The sequence below is a fragment of the Leucoraja erinacea genome, chromosome 24 (assembly GCF_028641065.1).
Source record: "Leucoraja erinacea ecotype New England chromosome 24, Leri_hhj_1, whole genome shotgun sequence".
NCBI classification, from domain to species: Eukaryota; Metazoa; Chordata; class Chondrichthyes; order Rajiformes; family Rajidae; genus Leucoraja; species Leucoraja erinaceus.
In genome coordinates, this window is record NC_073400.1 from 13,198,322 (window position 1) to 13,214,501 (window position 16,180).

Here is a 16,180-nt window from a genome sequence, read left to right on the forward strand (position 1 = left end):
CTATTGAACTTGAGTTTGACTTGATTGTATTTAGGTATAGAATGTCTGATCTGTTTGGATAGAATGTTCGGGGCAGCATAGTGGTGCAGCGGTAGAGTTGCTACCTTAAAGTGCAAGAGACCTGGGTTTGATTCTGACTCTGGGTGGTGGTTGTACAAAGTTTGTACATTCTCCCTGTGACCACATTGGTTTTCTCCAGGTGCTCTGGTATTCTAGTAAGTGGCTCTCATGAGGTCATCTCCTCCATGACCTTTACACTACTTGATACTGATGTCCCCTCATGCTGCACAGTAGATTACCAAAAACTTTGCACAAGCGAATAGTGGAGATGACAGGTTAGTTCAATCTCTCTCTTCCAAAAAAAATCAATCGTTTTTAATGCATCTACCATATGTAAAATTTTAAATGTAAAATGAACAATCATTATTTGAAGCCATTGTTTCAGCATTTTTTGCGACAATCCTGCATTATACATTAAATCAATACAATCTGAAATATTTGGCCAGTGTCTGCTTCAACAACAAAGTTAGGCACTTTAATTCGACGACTATTTCGAAAGGTATGTGTATTATAAAATAGAATTTGCAGCGTGTCAATAGCACAACTAAAACGACATGAATGTATATGACTTGATAATTCTACTTATGGTTAAAGATTAATTTTTCCCAAGAGAAATTTCCTAGGGTATCTTAACTATGCAGTTTAATGTGTTCTTTTAGGATCCATGGTTTAAGATGTACTGGTTATTTTTATTGCTGATAAAGGTAATTAAATAAAGCAAATAGTGGTTGGTGACACATCCAAACAAAGCGTAAGATAAGATATAGCTGTATGAATGGGCCGTACAATCCCTCTATCCTGTTTTGCATAATTGATCTAATGTGTAGGAAGGATCTGCAGATGCTGGTTTACACCGAAGATAGACACAAAATGCGGGAGTAACTCAGCAGGTTACGCAGCATCTCTGGAGAGAAGGAATGGGTGACGTTTCGGGTCGGCGTCCTTGGTTTGGGCTCATTTTCTCTTTCTTGTCCAATTTATATAACCTATGCCTTTTTAAAGTCCAATAATTTGTCTATTCTAGCCAGGAACATCATTAATGAATCAGTATTTTGGATTAGTGAATTCTAAAAGTTCATAATTCTTCAAGAGAAAAAATTGCTCTATCTAACGTCTACACCCTAGTGTGCATAAAATATTTCTACACAGAAAAAAAAAATCTAACCCAAGTACAGATATATTTGCTTTACTTCTGAACTAGGTTACTGTGCCCTGTTAATCTAGATTCCTCACAAAGGGAAATATCCTTTTATTATTTATCCTGTCAAATTTATGTTTCAATAAAATTAGCTCATATTGTTTTATTTTCTCGAATGTAAACATCCAGTTAGCACAGCCTTTCCTCATAGCCAACCCCTGACACCCATACTAATCAAGAATCTATCTATCTCTGCCTTAAAAATATTCATTGACTTGGCCTCCACAGCCTACTGTGGCAAAGAATTCCACAGATTCACACCCTCTGACGAAAAAATTCCACCTTGTCTCCTTCCTAAAATAACATCCTTCAATTCTGAGGCTACCTCTAGTCCTGGACTCTCCACATCTTCTCTATCCAGGCCTTTCACTATTTGGTAAGAAGTGTCACTGGGCGGAACAGTAACTGGGTGGGATGTCTGTCAGGCAAGGCTGGTCAGCTTGTTGGGTGTAGTAGGCCATGACAGATGCAGAGTTGATTGAAGGCATTTGCTGAGAACCATTAATCTCCATGGCCCTTGTGTGAACCAGTTATGCAAGGAAACCTGTGTCATCCTCCATATAATCTCCGATGACTGAGTTATGAGTCACCTGTCACAACTGTGCTCTTTCATCAAGGATTGGTATAGAGTCATAAAGTCATAGAGTGATACAGTGGAGCAGGCCCTTTGGCCCAACGCCCACACCAGCCAACAATGTCCCAGCTACACTGGTCCCACCTGCCAGTATTTGGTCCATATCCCTCCAAACCTGTCCTATCCATGTACATGTCTAACTGTTTCTTAAACAATGGGATAGTCCATGCCTTAACGGCCACCTCTGGCAGCTTGTTCCATACACCTACCACCCTTTGTGTGAAAAAGTTACCCCTCGGATTCCCATTAAATCTTTTCCCCTTCAGCTTGAAACTATGTCCTCTAGTTCTCGATTCCCCTACTCTGGTCAAAAGACTCTGTGCATCTACCTGATCTATTCCTCTCATGATTTTGTATACCTCTATAAGATCTCTCATTCTGCTGTGCTCCATGGAATAGAGACCAGGCCTACTCAACCTCTCCCTATAGCTCACACCCTCTAGTCCTCGCAACATACTTGTAAATCTTTTCTGAACCTTTTCAAACTTGACAATATCTTTCCTATAACATGGTGCCCTGAACTGAACACAATATTCTAAATGCAGTCTCACCAACATCTTATACAACTGCAATATGACCTCCCAACTTCAATACTCAATACTCTAATTGTTGCCCTGTATGTTCTCATCCAAATCATTGATGTAGATGACAAAGCGTTACGGGCCCAGCACCGAATCCTGAGGCACACCACTAGTCACAAGCCTCCAGTCCGCGAAGCAAACTTCCACCCTCACCCTCCGCCTCCTTCCATGGAGCCAATTTCACGTCTTCAAAAAAAGCAATCAGATTTGTGAGACACGACCTCCCACGTACAAAACCATGCCGACTATCCCTAATCAGCCCTTGCCCATCCAAATGCCGGTATAACCTATCCCTCAGAATACTCTTCAGTAATCTCACCGGCCTATAGTTCCCAGCATTTGCCCTGAACCCCTTCTTGAAAAGAGGCACAACATTTGCCACCGTCCAGTCTTCCGGTACCTCTCCTGTATTTAAGGACGACTCGTAAATTTCAACTCATAAGTGTCTCGTAAATGTCCTCGGATATATCTGATCAGACCCTGGAGATTTGTCTACCTTCAAACATACCATACCTTCAGCATTTCTTCGATAGTAACCATGACTGCTCTCAAGACACTTCCAGTGACTGCTCCAATTTCCTCGGTCCCACTGTCTTTTTTTTTTTAAGAGATACAGCTCGGAAACAGGCCCTTTCGGCCCACCGGGTCCGCGCTGACCAGCGATCCCCGCACATTAACACTATCTTATACTCACTCGGGAAAATTATTACATTTACCAAAAAAAATAAACCTATATACCTGTCCATCTTTGGAGTGTGAGAGGAAACCGAAGATCTTGGAGAAAACCCACGCAGGTCATGGGGAGAATGTACAAACTCTGTACAGATAGCACCCATAGTCGGGATTGAACCCGGGTCTCCCGTGCTGCATTTGGTGTAAGGCAGTAACTCTACCGCTGTGCCACCGTGCCACACAAAATACAGAGGAGAAATACTCATTTAGGATCTTGCCCATCTCCTGTGGCTCCACATAGAGGTGACCGCTTTGATTCCTGAGAGATCCCACCTTCTCTCCAGTGACCCTTTTCCCTCTTATGTATTTATAAAATCTTTTGGGAATGTCCTTAATGCTACCCGCCAGAGCTATCTCCTGGCTCCTTTTTGCCCTTCTGATTTCCTTTTTTAGTTTACTCCTTAGTTCCGGAAACTCCCCCAGGGATGCACGATCCCAGCTGCCTATACCTTTCGCATGCATCCTTCGTGTTTTTGACCAATGTCTCAATTTCCCTCGTCAGCCAAGCTTCCTTACGTTTGCCTGCTTTGCCCTTCACTCTGTTTAAGAAGGAACTGCAGATGCTGGAAAATCGAAGGTAGGCAAAAATGTTGGAGAAACTCAGCAGGTGCAGCAGCAGCTATGGAGCGAAGGAAATAGGCGATGTTTCGGGCCAAAACCCTTCTTCAGTCTGAATGTCCCAGTCGCTCGTACCTATCCATGCCCTAAGCTCACCTGCCTTACCCGTCAGGCCACTTGCATTAAAATACGTGCAGTTTAAACCAACCCTCTTTCCTCACTCTCCGCATTCCACCTGCCTATTCTGTCCACTAACCTTCCCCACACCACCCTCCATACTAACTCCCAACCTCTCACGTGCCTCTGTCCTGCATGAGATCCTACCCCCCTGCCAATCGAGGGGGATGTGTGACCTGGTCACTAAAATGATATCCCTTGCTCCGACTCCACCATTCTTGAGAATCCCTGTCTTGAGAATACTTCCCTGAACAACGCCTTGGCCTACACAATGCTATGGCGGCTTTTCAAGTGAATACTTCCAGTGATGTTATTAATTCCTATTCTTAAAGGTTGACAAACGTCTAAAGTAGTCAGTTTGGATGCATGCCAGTGTGCCTCCACCCTTTGGGTGTGTTTTGATGACCAATTTCTTTCTCTTTTGAAGGTTTGGGTTATTCGCTGTGCAGAGTAGTCAAAGCTCTGTTTTAGACAAAGTTCCAAAAGGTAATGAGCAAAAGTACTTGTTTTAATTTTCATTCAGTATGAAAAGTGATTCTAAACTGCAACTAAATCAAAAGAACATGAGTGTTTTAGTTTAGAGATACAGCGCAGAAGTAGCGGCCTCCGAGTTCATGCCAACCAACAATCACCCGTGCACTGTGCCACTGTGCCACTGTGCCACTGTGCAAGAGTTCTTGTTAATAAGAACTCAATTGATTACAGACATGCATTTGTCGACAGTTGCAACTTTTAATTCTTTATACTGGTATTCAAAGGTTCTCTTTCATTTCAAATGCCCGGCCCGAGCCCGAGGGAGAAGCGGCGCCCAAGTCGGGGCGGCCCGGTCCGGGGGAGGTTCGGCGCCCATGTCGGGGCGGCCCAGCCCGAGGCTGAAGACAGTGCGGTACTCACGTGAGGGTGGCTGGGACGGTGTTCTGGTGGTGGTGGCCTGAGTCTGGGGTTTGGAGTCTGGGCCAGCGGCTGCGTCTGCAGGACTGGTGGGCGGCAGCTTCAACCACCCCGGGCCGTGGTGTTTGAGCCGCGGGACTGATTTATAACTTCGCCTGGGGGGTATCGCCTCAGTGCAGAGGGAAAAGAGGAGGGAAGAGACTGCAGACCTAAGACTTTTGCCTCCATCACAGTGAGGAGATGCTGGGTGGACTCACTGTGGTGGATGTTAATATGTGTTTATTGTTGTTTTTATTGTATTATATGTATGACTGCTGCAATTTCGTTCAGACTTCTGTCTGAATGACAATAAAGGCTATCTAATCGAATCTCATATTAATTTAATTTGTTTTCAACACAGGGTATACCAAAGCAATTACAAGAACCATGGGTACATGTGCACTTAGAAGCCTTTGTCTATAATTCTGCTGCTCTCTTGCCTTTTTGGGTAACTTTTTGAAAATTTGACATTTTATCCTTGATAAAATTGGACTTTATTATTAAGATACTATGTAGTAGGTTTCAATCAAGCAATGTGTTCGGCTAATTTTTGGCTCTCCCCCTCTTTGAATAAATATGTAATTTTTGCTGTTCTTAAACCTCCTGTTTGGTTAATGATTCACAATTCTGCATAACACGCGACCGTAAATGTGCAGGAGTTCAGTTTGAACTTTGTTGTCTATTTGTCATGCTTAATCTAATTCAGTAGACCATGAAAACCACTAAACTCCAGTTCTGATAATCTTCCCTTTCATGAAATAAAGGGATGGTACATGAAGGGACTGTACATGACTCAACGAACCCATTTTTCACTCTCCCCACCCTTTAACTATTGCATTATTATTGTGTTTGTTCACTGCAGGTCCTTGATTTTGTCAATTGAGAAGCAGGTTGCATTCAAGTGCAACTTGTGATATGTGAATTATTCAGGCCAACCTTGTTTGCTAGTTGTGATAGTAATTCTTCACTGTAATGAAACTGAAAAGCTGTGAAGCTATTTTCTGTAACTTCGCCAATGGCTGGATTTTAACCTTCCAACATGTTGACAACTAATGGATAGACAATAGACAATAGGTGCAGGAGTAGGCCATTCAACCCTTCGAGCCAGCAGCGTCATTCACTGTGATCATGGCTGACCATCCACAATCAGTACCCCGTTCCTGCCTTCTCCCCATATCATAGAAACATAGAACCATAAAAACATAGAAAATAGGTGCAGGAGGAGGCCATTCAGCCCTTCGAGCCAGCACCGCCATTCATTGTGATCATGGCTGATCGTCTCCAATCAGTAACCCGTGCCTGCCTTCTCCCCATATCCCTTGACTCCACTAGCCCCTAGAGCTCTATCTAACTCTCTCTTAAATCCATCCAGTGATTTGGCCTACACTGCCCTCTGTGGCAGGGAATTCAACAAATTCAAAGCTCTCTGGGTGAAAAAGTTTTTTGTCACCTCAGTCTTAAATGGCCTCCCCTTTATTCTAAGTGTGGCCCCTGGTTCTGGACTCGCCCAACATTGGGAAATTTTTCCTGCATCTAACTTGTCCAGTCCTTTTATCTATATTACTAAAAGTAAGATCTTGACCACTTCCTGTTTTTTTGTTTCATGATTTTGGAAAAAACGCTGCCATTTACGGTTGTGATTTTTGGCCATCTTACTCAGAGTCCCCCTCCGCTGTGCAGGACAAGAGGATTTTGCCCATCGATGAAAAATAAAAGAGTTATTAATGTTGAGATTCTCTCGGCTGCCCCTGTTGGTGGGAGGGGGGAGGGATTATAAAACCCAGAAGTGTTGTGCCTCACTCAGTCTTGTTGGTGGTGGTTGCTTTGAAATGCTGCACTGCAAATGGTTGTTGGTCTAAACTTGACAACTTCCTGTTTGCACTGTATATTGATTTTAGATAAAATGCTACCACTTACGGCTGTGATTTTTTGGCCATCTAACTCAGCCCCCCTCCGCACATCAGGTGCAGAGGATTCTTCCCATCAATGAAAAATAAAAGTGTTATTAGTATTTAAAAAATGTTGAGAATCTCTCTCCTGTCAATCACGCCATGAAGGCCATGCCCCTTCCAGTGGGAGGGATTATAAAACCCAGAAGTGTGGGTGTGGCTCAGTCTCTGCAAGATGGGGGAGGGAGAGGTCACGATTCTGTCTGAGCAGTGAATCAACTGAACACATTGAATGTCTACTGAACTGTCAGTGTGGTGTTTATGTGGTGTTTATGTGTTTTGTGTGGTGTTTTGTGTGGTGTTTTGTGTGGTTTCACCATGCTTGAAATAGTATGAAACTGCATTTGAATGTGGTGGCCTTGCACCCTGCATGAAATGGCATGAAACTGCATTTGAATTTGGTGGCCTTGCACCATGCTTAAAATGGTATGAAACTGCACTTCAATTTGGTTGTCTTGCACCCTGTTTGAAGTGGCATGAAACTGCACTTGAATTTGGTGGCCTTACACCCTGCTTGAAGTGGCATGAAAATGCACTTGCATTTGTTGGCCTTGCACCCTGCTTGGAATGGCATGAAACCGCACTTGAATTTGGTGGCCTTGCACCCTGCTTGAAGTGGCAGGAAACTGCACTTGAGTTTGGTGGCCCTGCACCCTGCTTGAAGTGGTATGAAACTGCACTTGAATTCGGTGGCCTTGCACCATGCTTGAAGTGGTCGGAAACTGCACCTGAATTTGGTGGCCTTGTATCCTGCTTGAAGTGGTAAGAAACTGCATTTGAATTTTGTGGCCTTACACCCTGCTTGAAATGGAATTTCAAGGAATAGCCGTGTCAATTGTCAGCCCACCAGCCATGAGCGACCTGCCAGCACATCAGGATTAAGTGACTGAGCTGCCACCCCAAGAATCTATTTGGCCCACAATGTCCATACTAGCCCTCTGGAAACCAGTCCCTTCAGCCAACAATACCCATACTAGTGTTCCAGAAAGCCCCCCCCCCCCCCCTCCCCCACCCACTTGCCACCAATATTGGAATTGGTGGAGAGGTGGAATATTGCGTCGGGGGACCAGCTCTCCCGTGCGAACATGGGACCCAACGGGTCCCACTTAGTCCAGTTTTATATGTTTCATAGAAACATAGAAACATAGAAATTAGGTGCAGGAGTAGGTCGGCCCTTCGAGCCTGCACCGCCATTCAATATGATCATGGCTGATCATCCAACTCAGTATCCCGTACCTGCCTTCTCTCCATACCCTCTGATCCCCTTGGCCACAAGGGCCACATCTAACTCCCTCTTAAATATAGCCAATGAACTGGCCTCAACTACCCTCTGTGGCAGAGAGTTCCAGAGATTCACCACTCTCTGTGTGAAAAAAGTTCTCATCTCGGTTTTAAAGGATTTCCCCCTTATCCTTAAGCTGTGACCCCTTGTCCTGGACTTCCCCAACATCGGGAACAATCTTCCTGCATCTAGCCTGTCCAACTCCTTAAGAATTTTGTAAGTTTCTATAAGATCCCCTCTCAATCTCCTAAATTCTAGAGAGTATAAACCAAGTCCATCCAGTCTTTCTTCATAAGACAGTCCTGACATCCCAGGAATCAGTCTGGTGAACCTTCTCTGCACTCCCTCTATGGCAATAATGTCCTTCCTCAGATTTGGAGACCAAAACTGCACGCAATACTCCAGGTGTGGTCTCACCAAGACCCTGTACAACTGCAGTAGAACCTCCCTGCTCCTATACTCAAATCCTCTTGCTATGAAAGCCAACATACCATTCGCTTTCTTTACTGCCTGCTGCACCTGCATGCCTACCTTCAATGACTGGTGTACCATGACACCCAGGTCTCGCTGCATCTCCCCCTTTCCCAATCGGCCACCATTTAGATAATAATCTGCTTTCCCGTTTTTGCCACCAAAATGGAACCTCACATTTATCCACATTATACTGCATCTGCCAAACATTTGCCCACTCACCCAGCCTATCCAAGTCACCTTGCAGTCTCCTAGCATCCTCCTCACACCTAAACACTGCCCCCCAGCTTAGTGTCATCCGCAAACTTGGAGATATTGCCTTCAATTCCCTCATCCAGATCATTAATATATATTGTAAATAGCTGGGGTCCCAGTACTGAGCTTTGCGGTACCCAACTACTCACTGCCTGCCATTATGAACAGGACCCGTTTACTCCTACTCTTTGCTTCCTGTTTGCCAGCCAGTTCTCTATCCACATCAATACTGAACCCCCAATGCCATTTGCTTTAAGTTTGTATACTAATCTCTTATGTGGGACCTTGTCGAAAGCCTTCTGGAAGTCCAGATACACCACATCCACTGGTTCTCCCCTATCCACGCTACTAGTTACATCCTCGAAAAATTCTATAAGATTCGTCAGACATGATTTACCTTTCGTAAATCCATGCTGACTTTGTCCAATGATTTCACCACTTTCCAAATGTGCTGCTATCCCATCTTTAATAACTGACTCTAGCAGTTTCCCCACTACCGATGTTAGACTAACTGGTCTGTAATTCCCCGTTTTCTCTCTCCCTCCCTTCTTAAAAAGTGGGGTTACGTTTGCTACCCGCCAATCCTCTGGAACTACTCCAGAATCTAAAGAGTTTTGAAAGATTATTACTAATGCATCCACTATATCTGGAGCTACTTCCTTAAGTACTCTGGGATGCAGCCTATCTGGCCCTGGGGATTTATTGGCCTTTAATCCATTCAATTTACCCAACACCACTTCCCGACTAACCTGGATTTCACTCAATTCCTCCACCTCCTTTGACCCGCGGGCCCCTGCTATTTCCGGCAGATCATTTATGTCTTCCTTAGTGAAGACGGAACCAAAGTAGTTATTCAATTGGTCCGCCATATCCTGGTTCCCCATGATCAACTCACCTGTTTCTGACTGCAAGGGACCTACATTTGTTTTTAACTAATCTCTTTCTTTTCACATATCTATAAAAACTTTTGCAGTCAGTTTTTATGTTCCCTGCCAGTTTTCTTTCATAATCCATTTTTCCTTTCCTAATTAAGCGCTTCGTCCTCCTCTGCTGGTCTCTGAATTTCTCCCAGTCCTCCGGTATGCTGCTTTTTCTGGCTAGTTTGTACGCATCATCCTTTGCTTTGATACTATCCCTGATTTCCCTTGTTATCCATGGATGCACTACCTTCCCTGATTTATTCTTTTGCCAAACTGGGATGAACAATTTTTGTAGTTCATCCATGCAGTCTTTAAATGCCTTCCATTGCATTGTTTCTATAAGATAACCCCTCATCTTTCTAAACTCCAGTGAATACAAGCCTAGCCTTTTCAATAGTTTCTCATATGACAGTCCCGCCATCCCAGGGATCAAAATCGTGAACCTACGCTGCACTGCCTCATACCTATGCTACATTGCCTCACATCCCTTGATTCCACTATCTTTAAGAGCTCTATCTAACTCTCTCTTGAAAGTATCCGGAGAATCGGCCTCCACTGCCTTCTGAGGCAGAGAATTCCACAGATTCACAACTCTCTGGGTGAAAGAGGTATTTCTGGCAGGAGGCATTGTTGAACACAGGGATCAATGGATGTTTGTTTATTGTTTCTGTCATAATGTCTTTCAGCACAATTCTTACACCAGCATAAGATTTCCTAAATGTTTAGATCAAGCTGCCAAAATCAAAATACAAGGTAGACACAAAATGCTGGAATAACTCAGCGGGTGAGGCAGCATCTCTGGAGGGGAATGGGCGACGTTTCAGGTCGAGACCTTTCTTCAGTCTGGACCAGAAACGTCGCCCATTCCTTCTCTCCAGAGATGCTGCCTCACCAGCTGAGTTACTCCAGCATTTTGTATCTACCTTCGATTTAAACCAGCATCAGCAGTTCTGAAGAAGGGTTTCGGCCCAAAACGGTGCCTATTTCCTTCGCTCCATAGATGCTGCTGCACCCGCTGAATTTCTCCAGCACTTTTGTCTACCTTTGATTTTCCAGCATCTGCAGTTCCTTAATCATAATACTCGTCCGTTTCACAGTTCAAAGGGAGCTGATGACTGACGTCTGGCATTCAAAAAGGAATTTCACTGTGTTTTGCACGTGACAAAAAAAGCACCTTTGAACTATTGAACCATTGATGTTAGAATGGATAGAATTACCAGAATGTAATTCTGGTTTTTACCCCACAGAGTTAGTACAGTTTTTACCCCACTGCTATAAAAGCACTAAATGTAGCCGCCCAGGAACGCAGGGGCGATACATACTAAGGGACTGTGGTACACTGTGAAATCGACAGAAGGATGGAGGGTTGGGTGTTTATGCGTGCTATTTTCGTGATATTTATTTAGTTGTTTATCTTTTAATATTTTACCTTGTATGTATCGTTAGCTTTAGAAATGTTTGAATGGTGCACTGACTGGCTGACATTTTTAAATTTTGTTGTACATGGCTCATGTTACAATGACAATAAAGAAACTATTCTAATGTAGTCCAGGCAGCCCAATGTGTATGAAGGAACTGCAGATACTGGTTTCCACTGAAGATAAATGCAAAATGCTGGAGTAACTCAGCAGGACAGGAAGCCTAATGTCTGGAATGCGAGGGGTTGTAAATGCAAACAGATATGGGGCATGTTGTGGTGACACCCATGATGTGAAGCTCATCGGTATGTTGCCAATCTTGCATTAATACACTGAGTCATAGAATCAAAGAGGCATACAGTGTGGAAACAGGCCTTTTGGCCCAACTAGCTCACACCGACCAACATGCCCCCTAGTCCCGCCTTCCTATGTTTGACCCATATCCCTGGAAACCTGTCCTATTCATGTACCTATATTATTCTTAAACATTGTGATAGAACCTGCAATGCAATAATAGCACATGTGACAATATTGTTCCTCGGCTGGTTTGGTTATTCCTTGTTTCAACAGTCAATAGTCAATGGTACTTTATTGTCACATGTGCCTAAATACTGTGAGATCTTTGTTTTGCATACAATCCAGAAACATCATACTGTGCATGAGCACAATCATACCTAAGTATGAGACTGCAATTAAAACAGTAGATTTCTCCAGAGTTAGTACAGTAAAAAATCACATGATAGACACGAAGAGCTGGAATAACTCGTCAGGTCACATTACATTGCTGGAGAAAAGGAATGAGTGATAATTTGGGTCGAGACCCTTCTTCAGACTGTCACCATGTTTCCACCATGATCTTGTACCTTTCAAGTATCGAGTTTGTGAAAATAGTGAGTATTGTTATTATGGTCTTAAAAAGCCATAATGGTGGCAGCACTGAGTCGGTGATGTTGACACAGGGGTCAGCCTGGCCTGGTGATGATCTTGATGTCCTCTATCGCCACTCGATGCCGCTGCAGGCTGCGTCCGATCTGCGTGCTTGTCCAGTCTCCTTAGGGCTTCCCCCAGTGATTGATCAATGGAATCCCCAACTGCCGCAGGTCCTCCAGCGGCCCACTCCACCTAATGTTAATGCATCTAATGGTTGTAAGGTCATTAGTGATAGGAGCAGAATTTGGCCATTCGGACCATCAAGTCTACTCAATCATGGCTGATCTAAAGGGCCTGTCCCACTTTTACGACCTAATTCACGACCTCTGCCGAGTTTGCCCTTGACATACTCGCAGCATGGTCGTCACGAGGTCGTAGGAGGTCGTGATGCTAGTCGTAGATACTCGTGGCATCAAATAGGTCGGAGCATTTTTCTAGCATGATGAAAAATGTCCACGAGTAAAAAAGGTTGTGAATTAGGTCGTGAAAGTGGGACAGACCCTTATCTCTCCCACCTAGTTTGAGAACATTGATGCAATTATCACGAAAGCACATCAGCGCCTCTACTTCCTGAGAAGATTACGGAGAGTCGTTTTGTCAAGGAGGACTCTCTCTAACTTCTACAGGTGCACAGTCGAGAGCATGCTGACCGGTTGCAGCGTGGCTCGGTTCGGCAACTTGAGCGCCCTGAAGAGGAAGAGACTACAAAAAGTAGTAAACACTGCCCAGTCCATCATCGGCTCTGACCTTCCTTCCATCGAGGGGATTTATCGAAGTCGCGAAATTGGCATCCAGTGTAAAAGGCTGGCAGTATCATCAAAGACCCACACCATCCTGGCCACACACTCATCTCCCTGCTGCCTTCAGCTTAAAGTTCCTTCAAAACCACCGCAAAAAATGTCCCTCTGGAAAAAAATGAACAGCGAGGAATTTAAAGGCCTAGCAAAAAAACTGGCAAAAGATTTCTTCAACCTGCAACCAGATAAAAGATCCGTAGAAGACAACTGGGTGTTGCTGAAAAACTCTTTAAATAATATTGTCACAAATCATGTTCCTCAAAAACTAATCAAGGGCCGTATGCGTCCTCCTTGGTTTTTGGCAAAACTGAAACGTCTCTGCAGTAAGAAAGAGAAGTTTTATATCCGTGCCAAAAAAGGGAGTATAAAATTGGACTGGGACAATTTTACTAGTGTGCGAAAGCAAGTCGATCGTGCAATCAGGAATGCTCATAGACAACATGTTTCCTCTATTCTTGGGGGAGAACAACCCAAGGCTTTTTGGAGATATGTGAAATCCAGACGGACAGACAACACTGGTGTCCAGTTGCTTAAAGTGACCAACTGTCTGATCACTGAGGACCAGGCGAAAGCAGAAGCTCTTGCAAACCAATTTCAACACGTTTTCACCCGGGAAGATGTGGAGCCTTCATCATTTCCAGTCCTTCCGCCCAGCCAATATGCTGATATGCCTGCTATTAAAATTGAGGTTGAAGGTATCAAGAAGTTATTGCTCAACATTAATACCACAAAAGCAATTGGACCAGATCAGATACAGAATCAAGCCCTCAAGATCGCAGCCGAAGAACTGGCTCCAGTTTTGCAGTTCATTTTTCAACAATCGCTTGACTCGGGCGATGTTCCGCTGGATTGGAGGAAGGCCAACATCACTCCTCCCTTTAAGAAGGGTTCAACAACCCACCCAGTGAATTATTGTCCTGTTTCACTAACAAGTACTTGCTGCAAATTGCTCGAGCATATCATTGATAGTAATCTGATGCGTCACGTGAGCAAACATAATATTCTGGCCGACAACCAACATGCATTTAGGAGGCATAGATCATGCGAGTCTCAGCTTATCCTGACGACAAATGACCTGGCCAAGCACCTTGACAGTAACGTCATCATGGATTTAGTTGTGCTGGACTTTTCTAAAGCATTTGATGTCATCCCACACCAGAGACTGCTTCGGAAGCTTGACTTCTATGGTATTCGTTCCAACATGAAACGATGGATCTCCAGTTTCCTGACAAAACGTCTTCAGCGTGTGTGTGTGAACGGAAAGAGCTCCAATTGGCATCCAGTGTTGAGTGGTACACCACAGGGCACAGTACTTGGCCCACTTCTATTTTTGCTTTACATAAATGACATCCATGAAAAAGTCGCAAGTACGACCAGACTATTCGCTGATGATTGTTTGCTGTACCGTCCAATTAAGTCAACTGATGATGAAGATGCTCTCCAAAAGGATCTCGATACTATGGTTGAGTGGTCACAACAATGGGGCATGCAGTTCAACCCTTCCAAATGTGAAACCATGCGTGTCACCAGAAAGAGGAATCCAGGCGTCACATCCTACAACATACTTGGTGTCACCCTTGAAGAATCCAAACAAACCAAGTATCTTGGCATCAAATTGCAGAATGATCTGCGTTGGAATGGTCAGACTCATCATGCAACGGTGAAAGCAACAGGTGTCCTAAACTTTCTGAGGCGCAACTTTCATCATTGTTCAGCTTCTGTCAAGGAGAAGCTATACTTCACCCTCGTTAGACCTCATTTGGACTACGCAGTTGCAGCTTGGGACCCATACACAGATAAACACATTTCATCCATCGAACGTGTCCAAAGACAGGCCGCTCGATTTGGACTAAGAAGAAGTAATCTGATAAAAGCACTCTAGGTGTTGCAATCTGGTACATTGTGCAACAACTCCAATAGTCATAGAGTTTTACAGCACGGAAACAGGCCCTTTGGCCCAAGTTCCCATGCCAACCAAGATGTCCCACCTTCAATAGTCCCACCAGCCTGCATTTGGCCCACATCCCTCTAAATCTTTCCTATCCATGTATCTGTCCAAATGTCCAATGTTTTTTGTGGTACCTGCCTCAGCGTCCTCCTCTGGCAGCTCTTTCCATATACCCACCACCCTCTCTTCAAAAAAGGTTGCCCCTCAGGTTCCCATTAAATCTTCCCCATCTGATCTTAAACTTACATCCTCTGTTTCTTGATTCGCTTACCCTGACTAAAAGACTCCATGTATTCACCCTATCTATCCCCTCTCCAATAGTCTGGTAATTATTCAGTCAAGCAAGTTGAATGCTGTTGTGTCTTTGACACAGGTAGTCAGGAGCTAACATACTGTGATAGCAGGCACCAATATCTGAAATGAATTGACATAAACGTATTATTTTTCTAAGGTGTCAGAAGGAACTGCAGATGCTGGTTTACACCAAAGACGGACACTAAATGCTGATGTAACTCAGCGGGTCAGGCAGCACCTCTGGAGAAAAGCAATAGATGACTTTTGTGTTGAGCCCCATCAGACTGACACAACTCAGCGAGTCAGGCAGCATCTCAGGAGACAAAAAATGCTGGTGTAATATGCTGAAGTCTTATTTTTCTACGGGATTGGTAGTCAGACACTGCAAAGCACCTAAACCTTTGCCTGTGCACATACGTGTCAACAATAGTCTTTTGCAAACACCCTTCTTCTAATTCCTTCCCTGCAGCGAGAAAACATATCCCCATTTCTTTCTGATTGATGATCAAGGCCACGTGAGGACCTAACCAGTCAGGATCTGAGCACGTTTTTACTTGTGTACCTCCTCAGAGTAGGAACGAGTTTAGCAAGAGGGTGATGAGAGAAAGTAAGCAGTGAGCTACTTTGCCAAAATTTCAGGCTGCTATGTAGCGTGATGAGCATTTAACATTGAGATTGACCACCCAAATGTTTACATGAGGCCTGACAAACGTAGGGTAACTGTGGAAATAATCAGCTGCAACATGCCTGCTTGATAATAAAATGTCACTGACAGCACAATAGGTCTTCTAGCTACTGGCAAACCCTGCTCTCTACAATGTTAACATTTAGCCCCACCTCTATAACCAATTTTTTTTACCAACCACTTAAAATAATTGCAGATTTTATATTTGACATTGAATTTAATTTTACTATTAAATATATTAAAGAGTAATGTTAAATTACTTTATAGTCATAAAGAGAGTTATAGTCAGACAGCGTGGAAACAGAACCTTCGTCTCAATTTGCCCATGCTGACCAACATGCCCACCAGGTCTGTGCCGTTT